Source organism: Aquarana catesbeiana, linkage group LG01 (assembly GCF_042186555.1).
Source record: "Aquarana catesbeiana isolate 2022-GZ linkage group LG01, ASM4218655v1, whole genome shotgun sequence".
NCBI lineage: Eukaryota > Metazoa > Chordata > Amphibia > Anura > Ranidae > Aquarana > Aquarana catesbeiana.
The window spans coordinates 682,787,826-682,809,637 of NC_133324.1; the positions used below are offsets into that span (position 1 = coordinate 682,787,826).

The following is a 21,812-nucleotide window of genomic DNA, read 5'->3' on the forward strand; positions in this document are numbered from 1 at the left end:
TATGCTGAAACTGTACACTGAGCTGTTTGTGTGCAGTTCGGTGTACAATATGGACAGGCAGGTAAGAAACTATTACTTAATAAGGAAGGGCTTTACCGTCTGTCATGTTTCTAATGTGCGAAATATAAAATATTATACCACACAGTATGAGAAATAATACGCGGTTTTGCTGTGATACCGTAAAAAATTACAAACCGCAGAAAAAGTCAGTACTCCAGTGAAGTCCAGATGAAAACGTTTTACTGAAGTCCTAATCCTGAATATACACCAATTATTTGGGAGCACCATGAACTGTGAGAGCAAGCAAGGGAAGTCCTCAGTCAGAATGCCAGGTGCGCCATGCTCATCACAGCCCCGCCCACCAGAGGAGGATGCCCGTTCCTAGAAACAAGCACTGTATCCCGCTCCAGCAGGCCGCAAAGCCGCAGCTTCAAATACCGGCCAGTCCGACCTCCTACTCCACGCACTGACTGGGGCGGGGGGGGGGGGGGGGCACATGGGAAGACCGGATCCAGGCCACTGCTGAAATGTACCCCAAGCACCAGGGTGCATTTTCCTGGACCAAGCGCCTGGGATTTGTCGAGCCCTGTTTTAAGAGGTGAAATGTGCCAAAATCCTGTTATCTTAATCTCCAAAACATGTCCCTTCCTAACCAACGATGCCACCAAGCTTACTCCCTTATTATCTCTCACCTTGACTATTATAACCAACGTATTACTACAATACTGCCATTGTATGATGAACTATTTCATATTTTTTACAGAAATAGGAATTCTTCAGTCAGTTTTGCAACATATTAGCAAACATTTTCAATAAAATTGAGCAAGAAGAATCTGGATCAGGATGACAGCTGGTAGTAGTAGTAGTAGTAGTTAGTAACATTCAACTAGACTTATTCTGTTGAGGACTTCATGGATCACTGACAAAATGTCCAGCTGAATGTGACTAACATCTAGCTATAAGTCTGCAGTGGCAGTTTTATTATTTTTATCATCACAGGTTTTTAACTTCTTGCCAATCACCTAACATATGTGCGACTCCAGAATGGGTGAACCTTAACACCCATGTGCTGCACATATGCATCCTTGATGCACCAATGTTCTGTTCTGGGAGTGCACTCACTGGCCAAGCTGACACGGACAGCTCCTGGTCCCCATTTATGGCTGGAAGCCAATGGGAAAGGTACCCAATCATGCGATCGTTGTGACAGCCAATTATAGAGGTCAATACAAAAAAAACAAACACTCCTGCGCTTAAGTGTGTAAGGCCGACAGTTCAAAGTTCAAGATGGATGGAAGCTTTCAGCCTTGCTGCCCTCAAGGATAGGGATATCCTAACAATCAGACAAAAAACAGAAAAGAAAGGGCGCACCGGCCTTGTGCATTATCTTTAAAAACTGTATTACAAAAGAACACATAAAATACTACTCACAAGGATAGATGAAAATCACACATAAATGGTAATGGTGATGAGTACACCGATCGCAGTCTCCAGACCTAGGAACAAAACGTGCAGACAGCTGCTGGCTGACGCGTTTCGAAGGAAGTGCCTTCTTCGAGGCTCTGAAGAAGAAGGCACTTCCTTCGAAACGCGTCAGCCAGCAGCTGTCTGCACGTTTTGTCCCTAGGTCTGGAGACTGCAATCGGTGTACTCATCACCATTACCATTTATGCGTGATTTTCATCTATCCTTGTGAGTAGTATTTTATGTGTTCTTTTGTAATACAGTTTTTAAAGATAATGCACAAGGCCGGTGCGCCCTTTCTTTTCTGTTTTTTGTCCAATTATAGAGGTCACCTGATCAGGAATTCTGCCTCCTGTCTTTCAGAACCCCTTAAAGAGGGGACAGAAGACAGTGGCAAAGAGTTAAAGTGTATATAAAGCCTAACAACTAAGTTCTCTTATTTACCCCCTATTGGTCTGTTAAAGTAGAACTACAGTGCATCCATAAAGTATTCACAGAACTTCACTTTTTCCACATTTTGTTATGATACAGCCTTATTCTAAAATTGATTAAATTAATTATTTTCCTCAAAATTCTACAAACAATACCACATAATGAAAGCATGAAAGAAGTTTGTTTGAAATCTTTGTAAATTTATGAAATATAAAAAACAAAAAAATCACATGTACATAAGTATTCACAGCCTTTGCCATGACACTAAAAACTTTTAGGTGATCCCTGAAAACTTTCCTCTTCAGAGAAGCCTATCCTGCCTCCATCTACTGCACTATTTTCTCCATTAGCTCATCCCCCACAGCTATTACCCTTTTGTATAACTTGACCCTCCCTCCTAGATTGTAAGCTCTAACGAGCAGGGCCCTCTGATTCCTCCTGTATTGAATTGTATTGTACTTGTACTGTCTGCACTAATGTTGTAAAACGCTGTGTAAACTGTTGGCGCTATATAAATCCTGTGTAATAATAATAAAATAATAAAAACTGAGCTCAGGTGCATCCTATTTCCACTGATCATCCTTCAGATGTTTCTACAACTTGAATGGAGTCCACCTGTGGTAAATTCAGTTGATTGGACATGATTTGGAAAGGCACACACCTGTATATGTAAGGTCCCACAGTTAACAGTGCATGTCAGAGCACAAACCAAGCCATAAAGTCCAAGGAGTTGTCTGTAGATCTCCAAGACAGGATTGTAATGAGGCATAGATCCGTAAATGGAAGTTTGGAACCACCAGGACCAGGACTCTTCCTAGAGCGGGCTGTTCGGCCAAACTGAGCGATTGGGGAAGAAGGGCCTTAGTCAGGGAGGTGACCAAGAACCCCATGGTCACTCTGACAGAGCTCCAGCATTTCTCTGTGGAGAGAGGAGAACCTTCTAGAAGAACAACCATCTCTGCAGCACTCCACCAATCAGGCCTGTATGGTAGAGTGGCCAGACAGAAGCCACTCCTCAGTAAAAAGCACATGACAACCCACCTGGAGTTTGCCAAAAGGCACCTAAAGGACTCTCAGACCATGAGAAACAAAATTCTCTGATTTGATGAAACGAAGATTGAACTCTTTGGCCTAAATGGCAAGCATCAAATCTAGAGGAAACCAGGCACCGCTCATCACCTGGCCAATACCATTCCTACAATGAAGCATGGTAGTGGCAGCATCATTCTGTGGGGATGTTTTTCAGCAGCAGGAACTGGGAGACTAGTCAGGATCGAGGGAAAGATAAATGCAGCAATGTACAGAGACATCCTTGATGAAAACCTGCTCCAGAGCACTCTGGACTTTAGGTTGGTGCGAAGGTTCAATTGAACAACTCTAGAGAGTTCGGAAAATGGCTGTGTACTGATGCTCCCCATCCAACCTCAATGAGAGATCCTGCAAAGAAGAATGGGAGCAACTGCCCAAAAAATAGGTGTGCCAAGCTACTCAAAAAGTCTTGAGGCTGTAATTGGTGCCAAAGGCTGTGAATACTTGTGTACATGTGATTTTTTTTTATTGTTTTTTTATTTTAATACATTTGCAAAGATTTCAAACAAACTTCTTTCATGTTGTCATTATGGGGTATTGTTTGTGGAATTTTGAGGGAAAATAATGAATTTAATCCATTTTGGAATAAGGCTGTAACATAACAAAATGTGAAAAAAGTGAAGTGCTGTGAATACTTTCCAGATGCACTGTATTTTTTTTTTCATTTTGGATAGAGTAAGGAAGGTTATAACCCCTGTTGGTTTATTTTTTACCATTCGTGTCCCGTTTCAGAGATTTCCCTTCACTTCCTGTCCCATAGCCAAAACAGGAAGCCAGAAGAAATCCCTGCAAATTAAGGGGATCCCTTGAGGACCCCCAGGTCGCCAGAACTAGTGTCCCCATTGGAAGATTTCCCCTCTATTATTTTTCTGGGGACAACCAAAAATTTGGGTTTTAATTCCACTTTTAATGATAACAGTAAACAGGACAAATAGAGAGGTTGAATCTCCCTGACAGGGACACAGACAGCAATAAAAATTGGCAAGTGTTCTAATCCCTCTGCGCTCTATCCAAAACTAAAAAAAAAAACATGTTGCCTTTAGTTCTACTTAAAATATACCATAGAAAGTGTTATGTTATATACGTGCAACAAGTTAAAAAAATACCTGTTGAACCTGCCAGAAATCTTGTGAGCCAAATACTTCCTGTGGTCTCTGCTTCTGAACAAGTATTGGTTATAGAGATGAGGAAGGAGTCTGGAGACGAGGAGAGGTCTGTGTTCTTTGTTATTAATCAGAAATGAAGTAGGCAGGGCTGACACCATGTGCTTTGGAATTCAGAACCATGTCAAAGAAGAAGGTAGGAGCACATTATATTTCTGGCACATCAACTGTTATTTTTTTTGTACTTGCAACATGCTTAAAGGGATAAAACACAGGAAATGCACATATTTTGCAGAGATTTACGTAATATGTTTTCTTTTTTCTTTTTTTATCCTTGAAATATGGGATGGATCAGTGAAATGTGTCTGAAGTAACCAATACCAATTTATGTTCCCATTGCAGAGATTCACCCCTCTGTTTGTAGAGGTGAACACTATTACAGAGAAAGAAGGTCAGCGAAAACTTCTGGGGACAGCCTTGTTTACACTTTCAATTGAGGAAAGAGGGGTGGGAATATGTGTGATTGAGCCACAATTTTACTGCCCCCAAGCGCTTTTCCTTTTAGCTGCAAAGGCAGCAGAGAGGGTGTACATATGCCGCAGCAGTACTGTCCACTGAATGTGATCTGGCACATTGGTTCGGTAGTTAATGTTTTAAAATGTGCTCTGTCAAATGCTCTCTGAAGAAAATTCTAATAGCGATCTCTCTTTAGTAGGCAACACAAGTGTAAACAAGACCTAATGCCCTGTACACACGGTCGGACTTTTCAACAACAAAGGTCCAACGGTCTTTCCGACGGACTTTCGACAGAGTTACGACGGACTTTCGACAGACTTTCTAACGTGCGGACTTGCCTACACACGATTACACCAAAGTCCGACGGATTTGTACATGATGACGTACGACCGGACTAAAATAAGGAAGTTGATAGCCAGTAGCCAATAGCTGCCCTAGCGTCGTTTTTTGTCCGTCGGACTAGCATACAGACGAGCAGATTTTTTGACCGGACTCGAGAGCGTCAAAAAGATTTGAAGCATGTTCCAAATCTAAAGTTCGTCAGATTTTCGACCGAAAAAGTCCACTGCAGGTCCGATGAAGCCCACACACGGACGAATTATTCGCCGGACTCGGTCCATCGGACCAGTCCGGTTGAAAGGTCCGCTCGTGTGTAGGCGGCATTAGAGGGGATATTCCTCACATTGGGAGATTTCCTCAAACTTCCTGTTGTGTCTCTGCAAAAGTAAGTGAAGGGAACTTTTTCCAGTAGTGCACAGACCAAAAAAAAAAAAAATAACTGACAAGAGTTTTAACCCTTTCCTATTCTACCTAAAACAAAAGAAATGCTTTTAAATCTACACACACTTTAATAAGCCCAAAATTGTAACTAATTATTATACAGGATTTATATAGCCCCAATGATTACGCAGCGCTTTACAATATAAGGGCAGACAGTACACTTACAATACAGTTTAATACATTAGGAATCGGAGAGCCCTGCTCATTAAATAAAGTATATCTAAGGGCCCAAGCATTGCCCTACGCACTCCCAATGCATAGACAAGGCAAACTGCATTATGTTGTTTACATTCACACTAACATGTTGTGTTGGTGAGCACTGAAAAAAAAAAGAGGACAGGTTGCATTTTTGAACACACTACACAACATTGCAATGTGACGCATAGTGCTGAGTAGAATGTCATTTTGTGACATTTCAATAAAGTTTTTTTTAAAAAGGTAAACAATGCCATGTGTTGTACTTGTAACAACACATAACACTGGGCCTGAATGGGGCTGTAAAATCCAAAACTGTTTTAATTTTGGATAGATAATGGAGGTGTTGAAACCCCTGTCAGCCTTTTTTTTTGCCACCCATGTCCCTTTAAAGAGATTTGCCTTCACCTTCTGTGCTATAGACACAGAGGAAGTGGAAGGAAATCTCTCCAATGTGAGGGAACCCCTCCTTAGGGCCCTTTCACACTGACGTTCTTATTATATTAGATCTGCCAAGGCCCTAAAAAATTTACTGATGTTATTTTGTGTTTTTTAGGAGAAAAGTTCCTGAGTAATGATCGTAAAATACTTGGGTAAAGATGCAATTAAATGCGCAAAGACGCGCATGCGTATATAATGCTTATTTATTTTTCCACTTTGTTTAGATTTCAGTTACGTGTTTACAAACGTGTATACATGTGTATACATGAGTGGATTTTTGGATTCTGTGTTACGGATCTGAATGCAGTGCATGTTTATGCACTTGTGTGAATGGCTCTATTAAAAATAATGTTCTATCATCAGATCCATAAATGACCACTTGCCGACCATTGAAACGTAACTAGACTTTAAGTGGTTATACCGGCATGATGCTTGCAGCTGCAGGCATTATCCTGGTACTGTTTTTTTTTTTTTAGAGCTGGCGGTCGGCTCTCTTGTAAAAGCAATCCTAGAGGCTAGCTAAGTGCTGGATGAGAACTCTTATGGCGTCAGCATACCAAGACATTTTGGACAATTTCATGTTCCCAACTTTATGGACCTTGTTTGTGCACTGGTGCGCAGTCATGTTGTAACAGGAAGGGGCCATCCCCAAACTGTTCCCACAAAGTTGAGAGCATGAAATTGTCCAAAATATCTTGGTATGCTGACACCTTAATGCCCTGTACACAAGATCGGACATTGATTGGACATTCCGACAACAAAATCCATGTTTTTTTTCCGACGGATGTTGGCTCAAACTTGTCTTGCATACACACGGTCACACAAATGCTGTCAGAAATTCCGATCGTCAAGAACGCGGTGACGTACAACACATACGACAAGCCAAGAAAAATGAAGTTTAATAGCCAGTGCGGCTCTTCTGCTTGATTCCGAGCATGCGTGGAACTTTTTGCGTCGGAATTGTGTAGACACGATCGAAATTTCCAACAACGGATTTTGTTGTAGGAAAATTTGAGATCCAGATCTCAAATTTTCTTTGTTGGAAATTCCGACGGAAAATGTTCGATGGAGCCTACACGGAATTTCCGACAACAAGCTCCCATCGAACATTTGTTGTCGGAAATTCCAAACGTGTGTAAGCGGCATAAGGGTTCCCTTCACTGGAACTAAGGGACCAAACCAAAACCCCTGAAAAACAACCAAACACCATAATCTCCCCTCCACCAGATGATTTGGACCAGTGCACAAAGCAAGGTCCATAAAGACATGGATGGGCGAGTTTGGGGTGGAGGAACTTGACTGGCCTGCACAGAGTCCTGACCCCAACCCGATATAACACCTTTGGGATGAATTAGAGCAACATCAGTGCCTGACCTCACAAATACACTTCTGAACGAACTGTCAAACATTCCCATAGACACACTCCTAAACCTTGTGGACAGCCTTCCCAGTAGAGTTGAAGCTGTCATAGCTGCAAAGGGTGGGCCAACTCAATATTGAACCCTACGGACTAAGACTGGGATGCCATTAACGTTTATGTGCGTTTAAAGGCAGGCGTCCCAATATTTTTGGCAATATAGTGTACATAATGTTTGGGGGTTCTAACAAAAAGTGTCAGAAAAATGCCTGGAAGTCAAGTGGTTAAAAAACACTTGTATAAAGGCATACCCCGCTTTACGTACCCTCACTTTACATACGCTCGCGAGTACGGACACATTGGCGTCTATGGAAAATCTTTGTCAGCTTGACATGGCACTGCTCCCCGTTTATCTGATTTTGGGGTCTTCCAGCTTGCCTTGGTAATCAGTTATGCCTGAAAATGACGAATGCAATGCAGTACATGCATTGAGAAGTAAAAAAAAGGGATTGCTTCACTTTAAGTATGTTTTCGTTTTACATACATGCTCTGGTCCCATTGTATACTTAAAAGTGCCTGTATGTGTTTTTTTAACCACTTGCAGACCGCTGCATGTACATTTACGTCGGCAGAATGGCACGGCTGGGCAAATGGGCGTACAGGTACGTCCCTTTGAATTTGACCCTGCCGGGAGCTCCGTGGGTCGGGTCGCGGGTCCCGCAGACTCGATCTCCGCGGGGATACCCACGATCATTTCACGGAGCTGAAGAATGAGGAGATGCTAATGTAAACAAGCATCTCCTCGTTCTGCCTAGTGACACTGTCACTGATCATAGCTCAATGTGATCAGGAGCTATGATCAGTGAAGTGCCGTTCGTAGCCCATCCCCCTAACAGTTAGAAACACTCCCCAGGACACACTTAACCCCTCCCTAGCCCCCTAGTCGTTAACCCCTTCACTGCCAGTGTAATTTTTACAGTAATCAGTGCAATTTTATAGCAGTGATCGCTGTAAAAATGACAATGGTCCCAAAAACGTGTCAAAATTGTCCAATGTGTCTGCCATAATGTCGCAGTCACGATAAAAATCGCAGATCGCCGCCATTACTAGTAAAAAAAAAAATTTTTATTAATAAAAATGCCATAAAACTAACCCTTATTTTGTAGGCGCTATAACTTTTGCGCAAACCAAATAATACACGCTTAATGCGATTTTTTTTACCAAAAATATGTAGAAGAATACATATCGGCCTAAACTGAGGAAAAAAATGTTTTTTTATATATTTTTTTGGGGATATTTATTATAGCAAAAAGTAAAAAATAATGCGTTTTTTTCAAAATTGTCGCTCTATTTTTGTTTATCGCGCAAAAAAAATAAAAACAACAGAGGTGATCAAATACCACCAAAAGAAAGCTCTATTTGTGGGGAAAAAAAGGACGTCAATTTTGTTTGGGAGCCACGTCGCACGACTGCGCAATTGTCAGTTAAAACGACAGAGTGCCGAATCGCAAAAAATGCTCTGGTCTTCGGCCAGCGAAATTGTCCGGGGCTTAAGTGGTTAATGGCCGTGTGTATGAAGCCTTAGGCCTATGGGCAGATGATGTCAATGGACAAGTGTCCTTTTACATCTATTACCTCCAAGTCCACCTATGTCTAAAAAAACAAACAAAAAAAAAAAAAGAAAAGAAAAAGTTTGCATCTTTTTCAATGCTTTGTTTGGGATCTGAATGGAGGCATAAGGATGTAAACAGACGCATGTGCATATCGCACCTGCCTGTAGACCTAATATGGGTCTGGATTCAGGCTGAAGGAAAAACCTGATTGGATGTGAAAGTTGCAAAAGTGACATCCATTCTGTCCTGTTGTGATTTAGTGTGTATTGTGTTCATGGATCCCCTACTGACCAGAATAGACACTGCTCCTCAGAAAGGGTCCCTGGCTGTCACCAGAACGTGTGTCTACATTGGAACATTTCCCCTCTGTTCCTCTTCTGCTGACAAGGCCAATATTTGGAATTTTCCCATAACTTTCAATGTCAGGGACAATGGTGACCATGTAGTGATAAAAAAACGAACATTCCACATCCTGTCCTACACTGTCACCCACAATCAGTATAGAAGGGTGTGCGGTCAAAGGTGGCACTGTATAAATCCAAATCACATTTTTCATTGGGCAATAAAAACCTGCCAGGGGTTCTAACCATTCCTCGCTCTATTAAAAACTAAAAAAAAAAAAAAAAAAAAGTTTTGGCTTTGTAAACAATGTAAAAATATGCAAACAAATATAGGAACACCTAAACAATAATACTGCAATACTTCAAAACTGTATACTAATAACATTGGGGGGAATTCAATAAAAGCTCCAGCTGCTGCGCTACTTTTCTGACACAAATTGCTCTTGGTAATGCTTTGCGCCTAATTCAAAAAACATCTGCGACAGTTCTGGTTCTGACAGCGACTCGTGAGCCAAAGATACATCTGATTTGCTCCACTTCTACCTTCCAGCGCCAAAATCAAAATAAAACAGACAGTCTTGCGAAAATAAACGAAAGTAAGAAAGTCATACGAAAGTATTTTCCGAAATTACGAAAGTAGTTCAAACCGCCTTTCTTTTGGCGTACAGCGTCAGATTTTGCAAAAGTGTCCGGCATGCGCTCTAAAAGTCGCACAGCATGCACTGAATTCATGTACAAGTTCCAGACAGGTACATGAATTTAGCGCCCCTTTTAGAACACATGCCGGACACTTTTGTAAAATCCGTCTGCACCTTTAGGAACTCCAGGGACTGTCTTTTCATCACATGCTCAGCCATAATAAATGTCCTGTAACCCGTCTTCAGAAATGGTGGCCATACACGGAACCGTTTTCTGTACAATCGTATTGTCAATAAGTGATTGGAAATATGATTGGGAGACCTAAAAAGATTGTTCCGTGCGCCAAACACGTACACTTGTTTCACAACTATGCGTTTTGTAGTGCGTTTTGCAGAAACACACTACAGTCCATTCAACATGGTTTCCTATAGATCTAGTCCACATCTGTGTGGTTAGAGCAGATGCGTTTTTTTGGAAAGGCTCAGGGGCTATTTTTCCTACAGCAGATTGTGTATTGCGTGCAATGGATTTCAATTCACCCGAACCAAAAAAAGCAAGTGATGCGTTTTGCATTTTGCTGGGTTTTTTGCCAACAATATGACAGTTCTGTTCATGTAATATGACTTTGATGCCACTTTGATGCGACTTTACACTCTTTGGCACTCAAGTAGCATCAAAGTTGCATCAAAGTAGTGCAGGAACCTTTATGTGTCCAAATAGGGTTAGGGATACATGTTAGGGTTAAGGGCTAGGGTTAGGAATAAATGTTAGGGTTAAGGGCTAGTGTCAAATGTTAAGGTTAAACATAGTTAGGGTTAAATATTAGGGTTAGAGATAGTTAGAATTAAATGTTAGGGTTAAGGATTAGGGTTAGGGATAAATGTTAGGGTTAAGAACTAGGGTTAAATGTTAGGGCAAAGGTAGAGTTAGGGATAAATGTTAGGGTTAAGAACTAGGGTTAAATGTTAGGGCAAAGGTAGAGTTAGGGTTAAATGTTAGGGTTAGAGATAGAGTTAGGGTTACATGTTAGGGTTAAGGGCTAGGGTTAGGGTTAAATGTTAGGGTTAGAGATACTTAGGGTTACATGTTAGGGTTAGAGATAGTTAGGGTTAAATGTTAGGGTTAGAGATAGTTAGGGTTAAATGTTAGGGTTTGGGTTAAGGGTTAGGGTTAGAAATAAAGTGAGGGTAAATATTAGGGTTAACGGTTATTGTTAGGGTTATAATACTAATCCTAATAATTCCTGCTAAGCCTAACAATTATCCCCAACCTTAGCCCATAACCCTAACAAGTGACTTTAGACATAAAGGTTCCTGTACTACTTTGATGTGACTTTGATGCTACTTAAAGTGGTGTTCCACCCTAAAAAAAAAAAAGTCATGATTGTGCCTAACAAAAAAATTAAAAAAAACATTTGGATATTTTTTTTTTTTTTCTTACTTACCTCTAAATGCCTGTTGCTAGGGGGTCCCTCGTAGTCCGCCTCTTCCAGTGCCTGGGCTGCTGACATCACTTCCTCTCGGCACAGGAAGGGCTCAGCTCTGCTCCCTCCCTCCTGTCAATCATCTGCGACCCATTACAGGTCCCAGGTGACTGAGCGGCCAATCACGGCGCGCGGCGCCGCTCGCGCATGCGCAGTGGGTGCCAGGCTGTGAAGCCACGGCCCGGTGCCCACAGTTGCAATGCTTCAATCCCCCGCATCGCTGGACCCTGGGACAGGTAAGTGTCCAATTAAAAGTCAGCAGCTGCAGTATTTGTAGCTGCTGACTTTTTATTTCTTTTTTTTCTGACTGGCCCTCCTCTTTAAGTACCAGAGAGTGTAAAGTCGCATCAAAGTCGCACCCCATAAACAGAACTGTCATACTTTCCAATTGGCATAAAAACCCCGCAAAACGCATCAAAATACGCGGGTTCAAGAACGCTCCGGAAAAACACATCAACCGCAACCTGCATAGATGTGAACCTAGCCTAAATAATTACATCAAATCTGCTTTCCTACAATCGGATTTTTCGATCAGAAAAATGCGGATGAAATCGATGGGTTTTGTTTGAAATTGATCAGTGACATGGTACACGTCTTTTGGATGACCCATAGATGTGATGGTAAAGCGCAGTTCTTGTCCCGTGTATGGCGATGGACGATGCGATGGATGATGCGATGGACGATGCGATGGATGATGTGATGGACGATGCGATGGCTCGTGTAGAATAAGCCCCATAGGTCTCTGATCTCCTCTATATAATGTCCTCATGTTGTGTAAACTGTCAGCACTATATACATTCTGTATAATAATAATATATAAACGTGTGTCATCCCTGTACAGATGTCATGTATAGAACACACATGTGTCCCATCAGTGATCAGAGCTGTCATCTCATGTTCTTCTAGTGACACGTCTGCTTCCCCCTCCCCCAATTCTCCCAGACCCCCCATGTGTGTGTGTTGGGGTCACCTGTCCGGACACTCACCTTCCTGCGCTCCCCGGTCTACTTCTATGGAAGTTGTAGCGGAGCCGGCGGCACAGGCAGTAGCAGGCGGAGGGGAGCGAGCTCTGCCACGTCAGACAGCCACAACTAAAGCACACGCGCGTCCCCGCCGACTCTCACAGCCCGGCCGGGGGCGCGCCCGTCATCTTTTCCTTCCACATGATCGGGAGCGCGCTCCACGTCACCACTCAGTCCCAGCCTAGAAGAGGTCCTGTGCTCGGGGCATAGGGAGGATGGTGACTGACATAGTACCTACCTCTGGCTGCAGGAGCTCAGTGACTGGGAACAGGATGCAGCAAGTTAACTCACACTTAAAGCTGAACTCCAGGAAGCCGATAAAGTGCTGTGCCTGCACTCCAAGGCTGGAAGAGCTCCTAACTGTCCCTGATTTCAAGGGACTGTCCCTGATTTGGAACAATGTCCATGTGTCCTCCTCATTTGTCCCTCATTTTGCTCTGATCAATATAGTTGTATATAAAATGCACTTTTTAGCTTTAAAATAGTATTTCCCAGTGCTAAACATTTCATCCAATTTCTAAATTGCTGCATTTGTACATTTCAGAAGCCAATATAAGGCCCCATTCACACTTGTGCAACTTGTCCTGTGATTTTGGACCCCCAAAGTCGCATAACAAGTCGCACCCCATGTTTCCCAATGCATAGCGTTCATATCTGCGACTTAAAGCGGAGTTCCACCCAAAAAGTGGAACTTCCGCCCATTTGTCTCCTCTCCCCCTCCAGTGCCACAATTGGTCTTTGACAGGATTCCTGTTCCCACTCCCGGGCCGCGTCCCGTGACATCACTACGGGGCATCCTCCTCCTCTCCCTGTCATCGGGCCAGTAGGAGAGAGGAGTGGGGCCTTGCGCATGCACAGTAGGGTTCCCAGCGAGAAGCTACGCTGCTGCGTACCCTTACTCGCAACAGTGGAGGCAGCACCCAACAGCTGATGGAAACATTAGCTGCGGTGCCGACATCACTGGACTCCAGGACAGGTAAGTGTCCTATTGTTAAAAGCCAGCAGCTGTAGTATGTGTACCTGCTGGATTTTATTTATTTTTAATTTTTTTTGGGGCGGAACACTGCTTTAAACACTTGACCACTGGGCACTTAAACCCCCTTCCTAACCAGACCAATTTTCAGCTTTCGGTACTCTCACATTTTGAATGACAATTACTCAGTCATACAACACTGTACCCATATGAATTTTTTGCCCCTTTTTTCACACAAATAGAGCTTTCTTTTGGTGGTATTTAATCACCACTGGGTTTTTTATTTTTTGCACTATAAAAGAAAAAAGACAGAAAATGCTGTAAAAAAATGCATTTTTCTTCGTTTCTGTTATAACATTTTGCAAATTAGTAATTATTCTTCATAAATTTTGGCCAAAATTTATACCGCTACATATCTTTGGTAAGCACAAATTACACCCCAAAATACATTCTGCTACTACTCCTGAGTATGGCGATACCACATGTGTGAGACTTTTACACAGCGTGGCCACATACAGAGGTCCAACATGCAGGGAGTGCCATCAGGCGTTCTTGGAGCATAAATTACACCTATAATTTCTTGACTGCCTCTTACACTTTTGAAGGCCCTGGAGAACCAGGACAATGGAAACGCCCAAAAAATGACCCCATTTTGGAAAGAAAACAACCCAATGTATAATCTATGAGGCATATCGAGTCTTTTGAACATGTAATTTTTTTCTACAAGTTTTTGGAAAATGTGTAAAGAAAATGAAAACGCATTTTTTTTTACTCAACGTTGTCCATTTACACAATATTTCTAACACATAGCATGTACGTGCCAAAAATTACACCCCATAATAAATTACTCCTCCTGAGTATGGCGATACCACATGTGTGAGACTTTTCCACAATGTGGGCACATACAGAGGGCCAACATGCAGGGAGCACCATCAGGTGTTCTAGGGACATACGTTTCAAATCTAATTTGATTACCTATTACACTTTTGTGAGACACTGTAGTGGCATGGATGTGGCATGGATGATAACTGATGTGGCATGGATGAGCATGAATGGGGATGGATGAGCCATGGATGGGGATGGCTGAGCATGAATGAGTATGGCTGGGTACGGCTGAGTATGGCTGGGTATAGATGGGATGGCTGGGTACGGCTGAGTATGGCTGGGTACGACTGAGTACGGCTGAGTATGGCTGGATACGGCTGAGTATGGCTGGGTATGGCTGAGTATGGCTGGGTATGGCTGAGTATGGCTGAGTATTGCTGGGTATGGCTGAGTATGAATGGGTATGGCTAATTATGGATCAGGGGGGAAAGGATGGCTGAGCATGGATGGATGGATGAGTATTGCTGAGGATGGATGGATGGCTGAGCATGGATGGATGGATGAGTATGCTGAGTATGGATGGGTGAGCATGGATGGGTATGCAGAGTATGGATGGGTATGCTGAGTATGAATGGGTACGCTGAGTATGGATGGATGAGTATGGATGGGTGAGCATGGATGGATGGATGAGTATGGATGGGTGAGCATGGATGGATGGATGAGTATGCAGAGTATGGATGGGTATGCACAGTATGGATGGGTATGCTGAGTATGAATGGGTATGCTGAGTATGGATGGATGAGTATGGATGGGTGAGCATGAATGGATGGATGAGTATGCTGAGTATGGATGGGTGAGCATGGATAGATGGATGAGTATGCAGAGTATGGATGGGTGAGCATGGATGGATGGATGAGTATGCACAGTATGGATGGGTATGCAGAGTATGGATGGGTATGCAGAGTATGGATGGGTATGCTGAGTATGCATGGATGGATGGGTATGCAGAGTATGGATGGGTATGCAGAGTATGGATGGGTATGCTGAGTATGGATGGGTATGCTGAGTATGCATGGATGGATGGGTATGCAGAGTATGGATGGGTATGCAGAGTATGGATGGGTATGCTGAGTATGGATGGGTATGCTGAGTATGGATGAATAACATCTCTAAAATTCACCCCTTTTTAACAAATGAAACCACCAAGCTCCTAATTCACTCCCTTGTTATCTCTCGCCTTGACTATTGCAAATCCCTTCTCATTGGCCTGCCTCTCCATAGGCTATCCCCTCTTCAGTCTATCATAAATGCTGCTGCCAGACTTATATACCTTACCAACCACTCAGTGTCTGCCAACCCTTTCCTCCAATCCCTACACTGGCTCCCAATCACCCAGCGAATTAAATTCAAAATACTAACCACAACATACAAAGTCATTCACAACTCTGCTCCGAGCTACATCACCAATCTTATCTCCAAATATCACCCAAATCGTCCTCTCCGCTCTTCTCAAGACCTCCTACTCTCAAGCTCTCTCATCTCCTCCTCTTATGCTCGTCTCCAGGATTTCTCCAGAGCCTCTCCCATCCTCTGGAACTTGCTACCTCCACCTGTCCGGCTATTCCCTACTCTTGCTACCTTCAGGGGATCCCTGAAAACTCATCTCTTCAGGAAAGCCTATAACGTCTCTAACTAATCTTTTACCACTTCCACCAGCTCATTCCCCACAGTTACAACCTTTTGTACCACGTGCCCCACCCTATTAGATTGTAAGCTCTTCTAAGCAGGGCCCTCTTAATCCTCTTGTATTTTATTGTATTATAACTGTATTGTCCCCCTTTTATATTGTAAAGCGCTGCGTACACTGTTGGCGCTATATAAATTCTGTATAATAATAATAATATGAAGAATATGGATGGGTATGTAGAGTATGGATGGATGGGTATGCAGAGTATGGATGGGTATGCAGAGTATGGATGGATGGATGGGTATGCAGAGTATGGATGGGTATGCAGAGTATGGATGGGTATGCTGAGTATGGATGGATGGATGGGTATGAAGAGTATGGATGGGTATGCTGAGTATGGATGAGTATGCAGAGTATGGATGGGTATGCAGAGTATGGATGGGTATACAGAGTATGGATGGGTATACCGAGTATGAATGGGTATGCTGAGTATGGATGGATGAATGGGTATGCAGAGTATGGATGGGTATGCAGAGTATGGATGGAAGGATGGGTATGCAGAGTATGGATGGGTATGCTGAGTATGGATCGATGGATGGGTATGCAGAGTATGGATGGGTATGCAGAGTATGGATGGGTATGCTGAGTATGGATGGATGAATGGGTATGCAGAGTATGGATGGGTATGCAGAGTATGGATGGGTATGCTGAATATGGATGGATGGATGTAGGGCTGAAACAACTAATCGATTAATCGACAACTAATCGATTATGAAATTAATCGATTACTATTTTCATAATCGCTTAATCGGCCAGTAACATAATGGGGTTAAAAATAATAAAATGAGCCCTTTATAGTACAAAAAGAGCAAATAATCGTTATTGTAAATATTACTTTCACAGTTCTACAGTAAAAAAATTAACCCCTTACAGTATTGATCATTTGCTTTTTTTGTACTATAAAGGGCTCATTTTAGTTTTTTTTTAACCCCATTATGTTACTAAACATTTTAGACCTGGTTTACATCTTTGTGTTTTTTGGTGCTTTTTGCAGAAACACACTACAGTTCATTTAACATGGTTTTCTATGGGACACGTTCAGAACTATACTTTTTTTCAGCCGCTGCGTATTTGGAAAGGGTCAGGGACTTTTTTTTTTTTTTTTTAACGCAAAACGGTGCTTTTTTGGTTCAATATACTTCAATGAAGAAGCTGCAGAAAAGCATGTAATTCGTTTTTGCAGCAATTTGTATTTTTTAATCTGCCCAACAACAAATTGGCCAAAAAACTGTATTTCTCTTCTAATAGTGTATATATAGTATATCTCTTCTGTCTGTTATTCTCAGAGTGGATTTAATATTTTGCTCCCTAACCATATAGTTGGTTGTTTATATTTACCACTGCATAGAGATATTTAAGAATACATTGTTTTTTTTTTAAAACTTTACATACTAACTAAATTATACACCACACTTTTTTTTAAGGTTATTAACCGATTAATCGATTAATCGAAACAATAATCGACCAACTAATCGATTATGAAAATAATCGTTAGTTGCAGCCCTAGATGGATGGGTATGCAGAGTATGGATGGATGGTTGGGTATGTAGAGTATGGATGGATGGGTATGCTGAGTATGGATGGATGGATGGGTATGCAGAGTATGGATGAATGGTTGGGTATGTAGAGTATGGATGGATGGGTATGCAGAGTATGGATGGGTATGCTGAGTATGGATGGATGGATGGGTATGCAGATATGCAGAGTATGGATGGGTATGCTGAGTATGGATGGATGAATGGGTATGCAGAGTATGGATGGGTATGCAGAGTATGGATGGATGGTTGGGTATGCAGAGTATGGATGGATGGGTATGCTGAGTATGGATGGATGGATGGGTATGCAGAGTATGGATGAATGGTTGGGTATGCAGAGTATGGATGGATGGGTATGCAGAGTATGGATTGGTATGCTGAGTATGGATGGATGGGTATGCTGAGTATGGATGGATGGGTATGCAGAGTATGGATGGATGGTTGGGTATGCAGAGTATGGATGGATGGGTATGCAGAGTATGGATGGGCATGCTGAGTATGGATGGGTATGCTGAGTATGGATGGCTATGCTGAGTATGGATGGATGGATGGGTATGCAGAGTATGGATGGATGGTTGGGTATGCAGAGTATGGATGGATGGGTATGCTGAGTATGGATGGCTATGCTGAGTATGGATGGATGGATGGGTATGCAGAGTATGGATGGATGGATGGGTATGCAGAGTATGGATGGATGGTTGGGTATGCAGAGTATGGATGGATGGGTATGCTGAGTATGGATGGCTATGCTGAGTATGGATGGATGGATGGGTATGCAGAGTATGGATGGATGGTTGGGTATGCAGAGTATGGATGGATGGGTATGCAGAGTATGGATGGGTATGCAGAGTATGGATGGGTATGCTGAGTATGGATGGATGAATGGGTATGCAGAGTATGGATGGGTATGCAGAGTATGGATGGGTATGCTGATTATGGATGGATGGATGGGTATGCAGAGTATGGATGGATGGTTGGGTATGCAGAGTATGGATGGATGGGTATGCTGAGTATGGATGGATGGATGGGTATGCAGAGTATGGATGAATGGTTGGGTATGCAGAGTATGGATGGATGGGTATGCAGAGTATGGATTGGTATGCTGAGTATGGATGGACGGGTATGCTGAGTATGGATGGATGGGTATGCAGAGTATGGATGGATGGTTGGGTATGCAGAGTATGGATGGATGGGTATGCAGAGTATGGATGGGCATGCTGAGTATGGATGGGTATGCTGAGTATGGATGGCTATGCTGAGTATGGATGGATGGATGGGTATGCAGAGTATGGATGGATGGTTGGGTATGCAGAGTATGGATGGATGGGTATGCTGAGTATGGATGGCTATGCTGAGTATGGATGGATGGATGGGTATGCAGAGTATGGATGGATGGATGGGTATGCAGAGTATGGATGGATGGTTGGGTATGCAGAGTATGGATGGATGGGTATGCAGAGTATGGATGGGTATGCAGAGTATGGATGGGTATGCTGAGTATGGATGGATGAATGGGTATGCAGAGTATGGATGGGTATGCAGAGTATTGATGGGTATGCTGATTATGGATGGATGGATGGGTATGCAGAGTATAGATAGATGGTTGGGTATGCAGAGTATGGATGGATGGGTATGCTGAGGATGGATGGATGGATGGGTATGCAGAGTATGGATGAATGGTTGGGTATGCATGAGTATGGATGGATGGGTATGCAGAGTATGGATGGGTATGCTGAGTATGGATGGATGAATGGGTATGCAGAGTATGGATGGGTATGCAGAGTATGGATGGGTATGCTGAGTATGGATGGATGGATGGGTATGCAGAGTATGGATGGATGGTTGGGTATGCAGAGTATGGATGGATGGCTATGCTGCGTATGGATGGATGGATGGGTATGCAGAGTATGGATGGATGGTTGGGTATGCAGAGTATGAATGGATGGGTATGCAGAGTATGGATGGGTATGCAGAGTATGGATGGGTATGCTGAGTATGGATGGATGAATGGGTATGCAGAGTATGGATGGGTATGCAGAGTATTGATGGGTATGCTGATTATGGATGGATGGATGGGTATGCAGAGTATAGATAGATGGTTGGGTATGCAGAGTATGGATGGATGGGTATGCTGAGGATGGATGGATGGATGGGTATGCAGAGTATGGATGAATGGTTGGGTATGCATGAGTATGGATGGATGGGTATGCAGAGTATGGATGGGTATGCTGAGTATGGATGGATGAATGGGTATGCAGAGTATGGATGGGTATGCAGAGTATGGATGGGTATGCTGAGTATGGATGGATGGATGGGTATGCAGAGTATGGATGGATGGTTGGGTATGCAGAGTATGGATGGATGGCTATGCTGCGTATGGATGGATGGATGGGTATGCAGAGTATGGATGGATGGTTGGGTATGCAGAGTATGAATGGATGGGTATGCAGAGTATGGATGGGTATGCAGAGTATGGATGGGTATGCTGAGTATGGATGGATGAATGGGTATGCAGAGTATGGATGGGTATGCAGAGTATGGATGGGTATGCTGAGTATGGATGGATGGATGGGTATGCAGAGTAGGGATGGATGGTTGGGTATGCAGAGTATGGATGGATGGGTATGCTGAGTATGGATGGATGGATGGGTATGCAGAGTATGGATGAATGGTTGGGTATGCAGAGTATGGATGGATGGGTATGCAGAGTATGGATGGGTATGCTGAGTATGGATGGATGGGTATGCTGAGTATGGATGGATGGGTATGCAGAGTATGGATGGATGGTTGGGTATGCAGAGTATGGTTGGATGGGTATGCAGAGTATGGATGGGTATGCTGAGTATGGATGGGTATGCTGAGTATGGATGGCTATGCTGAGTATGGATGGATGGATGGGTATGCAGAGTATGGATGGATGGTTGGGTATGCAGAGTATGGATGGATGGGTATGCTGAGTATGGATGGATGGTTGGGTATGCAGAGTATGGATGGATGGGTATGCTGAGTATGGATGGCTATGCTGAGTATGGATGGATGGATGGGTATGCAGAGTATGGATGGATGGATGGGTATGCAGAGTATGGATGGATGGTTGGGTATGCAGAGTATGGATGGATGGGTATGCTGAGTATGGATGGCTTTGCTGAGTATGGATGGATGGATGGGTATGCAGAGTATGGATGGATGGTTGGGTATGCAGAGTATGGATGGATGGGTATGCAGAGTATGGATGGGTATGCAGAGTATGGATGGGTATGCTGAGTATGGATGGATGAATGGGTATGCAGAGTATGGATGGGTATGCAGAGTATGGATGGGTATGCTGATTATGGATGGATGGATGGGTATGCAGAGTATGGATGGATGGTTGGGTATGCAGAGTATGGATGGATGGGTATGCTGAGTATGGATGGATGGATGGGTATGCAGAGTATGGATGAATGGTTGGGTATGCAGAGTATGGATGGATGGGTATGCAGAGTATGGATTGGTATGCTGAGTATGGATGGATGGGTATGCTGAGTATGGATGGATGGGTATGCAGAGTATGGATGGATGGTTGGGTATGCAGAGTATGGATGGATGGGTATGCAGAGTATGGATGGGCATGCTGAGTATGGATGGGTATGCTGAGTATGGATGGCTATGCTGAGTATGGATGGATGGATGGGTATGCAGAGTATGGATGGATGGTTGGGTATGCAGAGTATGGATGGATGGGTATGCTGAGTATGGATGGCTATGCTGAGTATGGATGGATGGATGGGTATGCAGAGTATGGATGGATGGATGGGTATGCAGAGTATGGATGGATGGTTGGGTATGCAGAGTATGGATGGATGGGTATGCTGAGTATGGATGGCTATGCTGAGTATGGATGGATGGATGGGTATGCAGAGTATGGATGGATGGTTGGGTATGCAAGTATGGATGGATGGGTATGCAGAGTATGGATGGGTATGCAGAGTATGGATGGGTATGCTGAGTATGGATGGATGAATGGGTATGCAGAGTATGGATGGGTATGCAGAGTATTGATGGGTATGCTGATTATGGATGGATGGATGGGTATGCAGAGTATGGATAGATGGTTGGGTATGCAGAGTATGGATGGATGGGTATGCTGAGGATGGATGGATGGATGGGTATGCAGAGTATGGATATATGGTTGGGTATGCATGAGTATGGATGGATGGGTATGCAGAGTATGGATGGGTATGCTGAGTATGGATGGATGAATGGGTATGCAGAGTA

At 43.2% G+C, this 21,812-nt stretch overlaps 1 protein-coding gene across 3 annotated transcripts in view; it reads right to left on the bottom strand.

Annotated features, from left to right (window-relative positions):
* Positions 1 to 12,595, bottom strand: part of SEC24D (SEC24 homolog D, COPII coat complex component) — a 163,539-nt gene extending 150,944 nt beyond the window's left edge. For all 3 annotated transcript variants that reach the window (XM_073603216.1, XM_073603224.1, XM_073603209.1), the window contains exon 1: positions 12,440 to 12,595. The gene's annotated coding sequence lies outside the window, so the exon portion shown is untranslated. The remainder of the gene's footprint in view (positions 1 to 12,439) is intronic.
* Between the last annotated feature and the right edge of the window lie 9,217 nt (positions 12,596 to 21,812).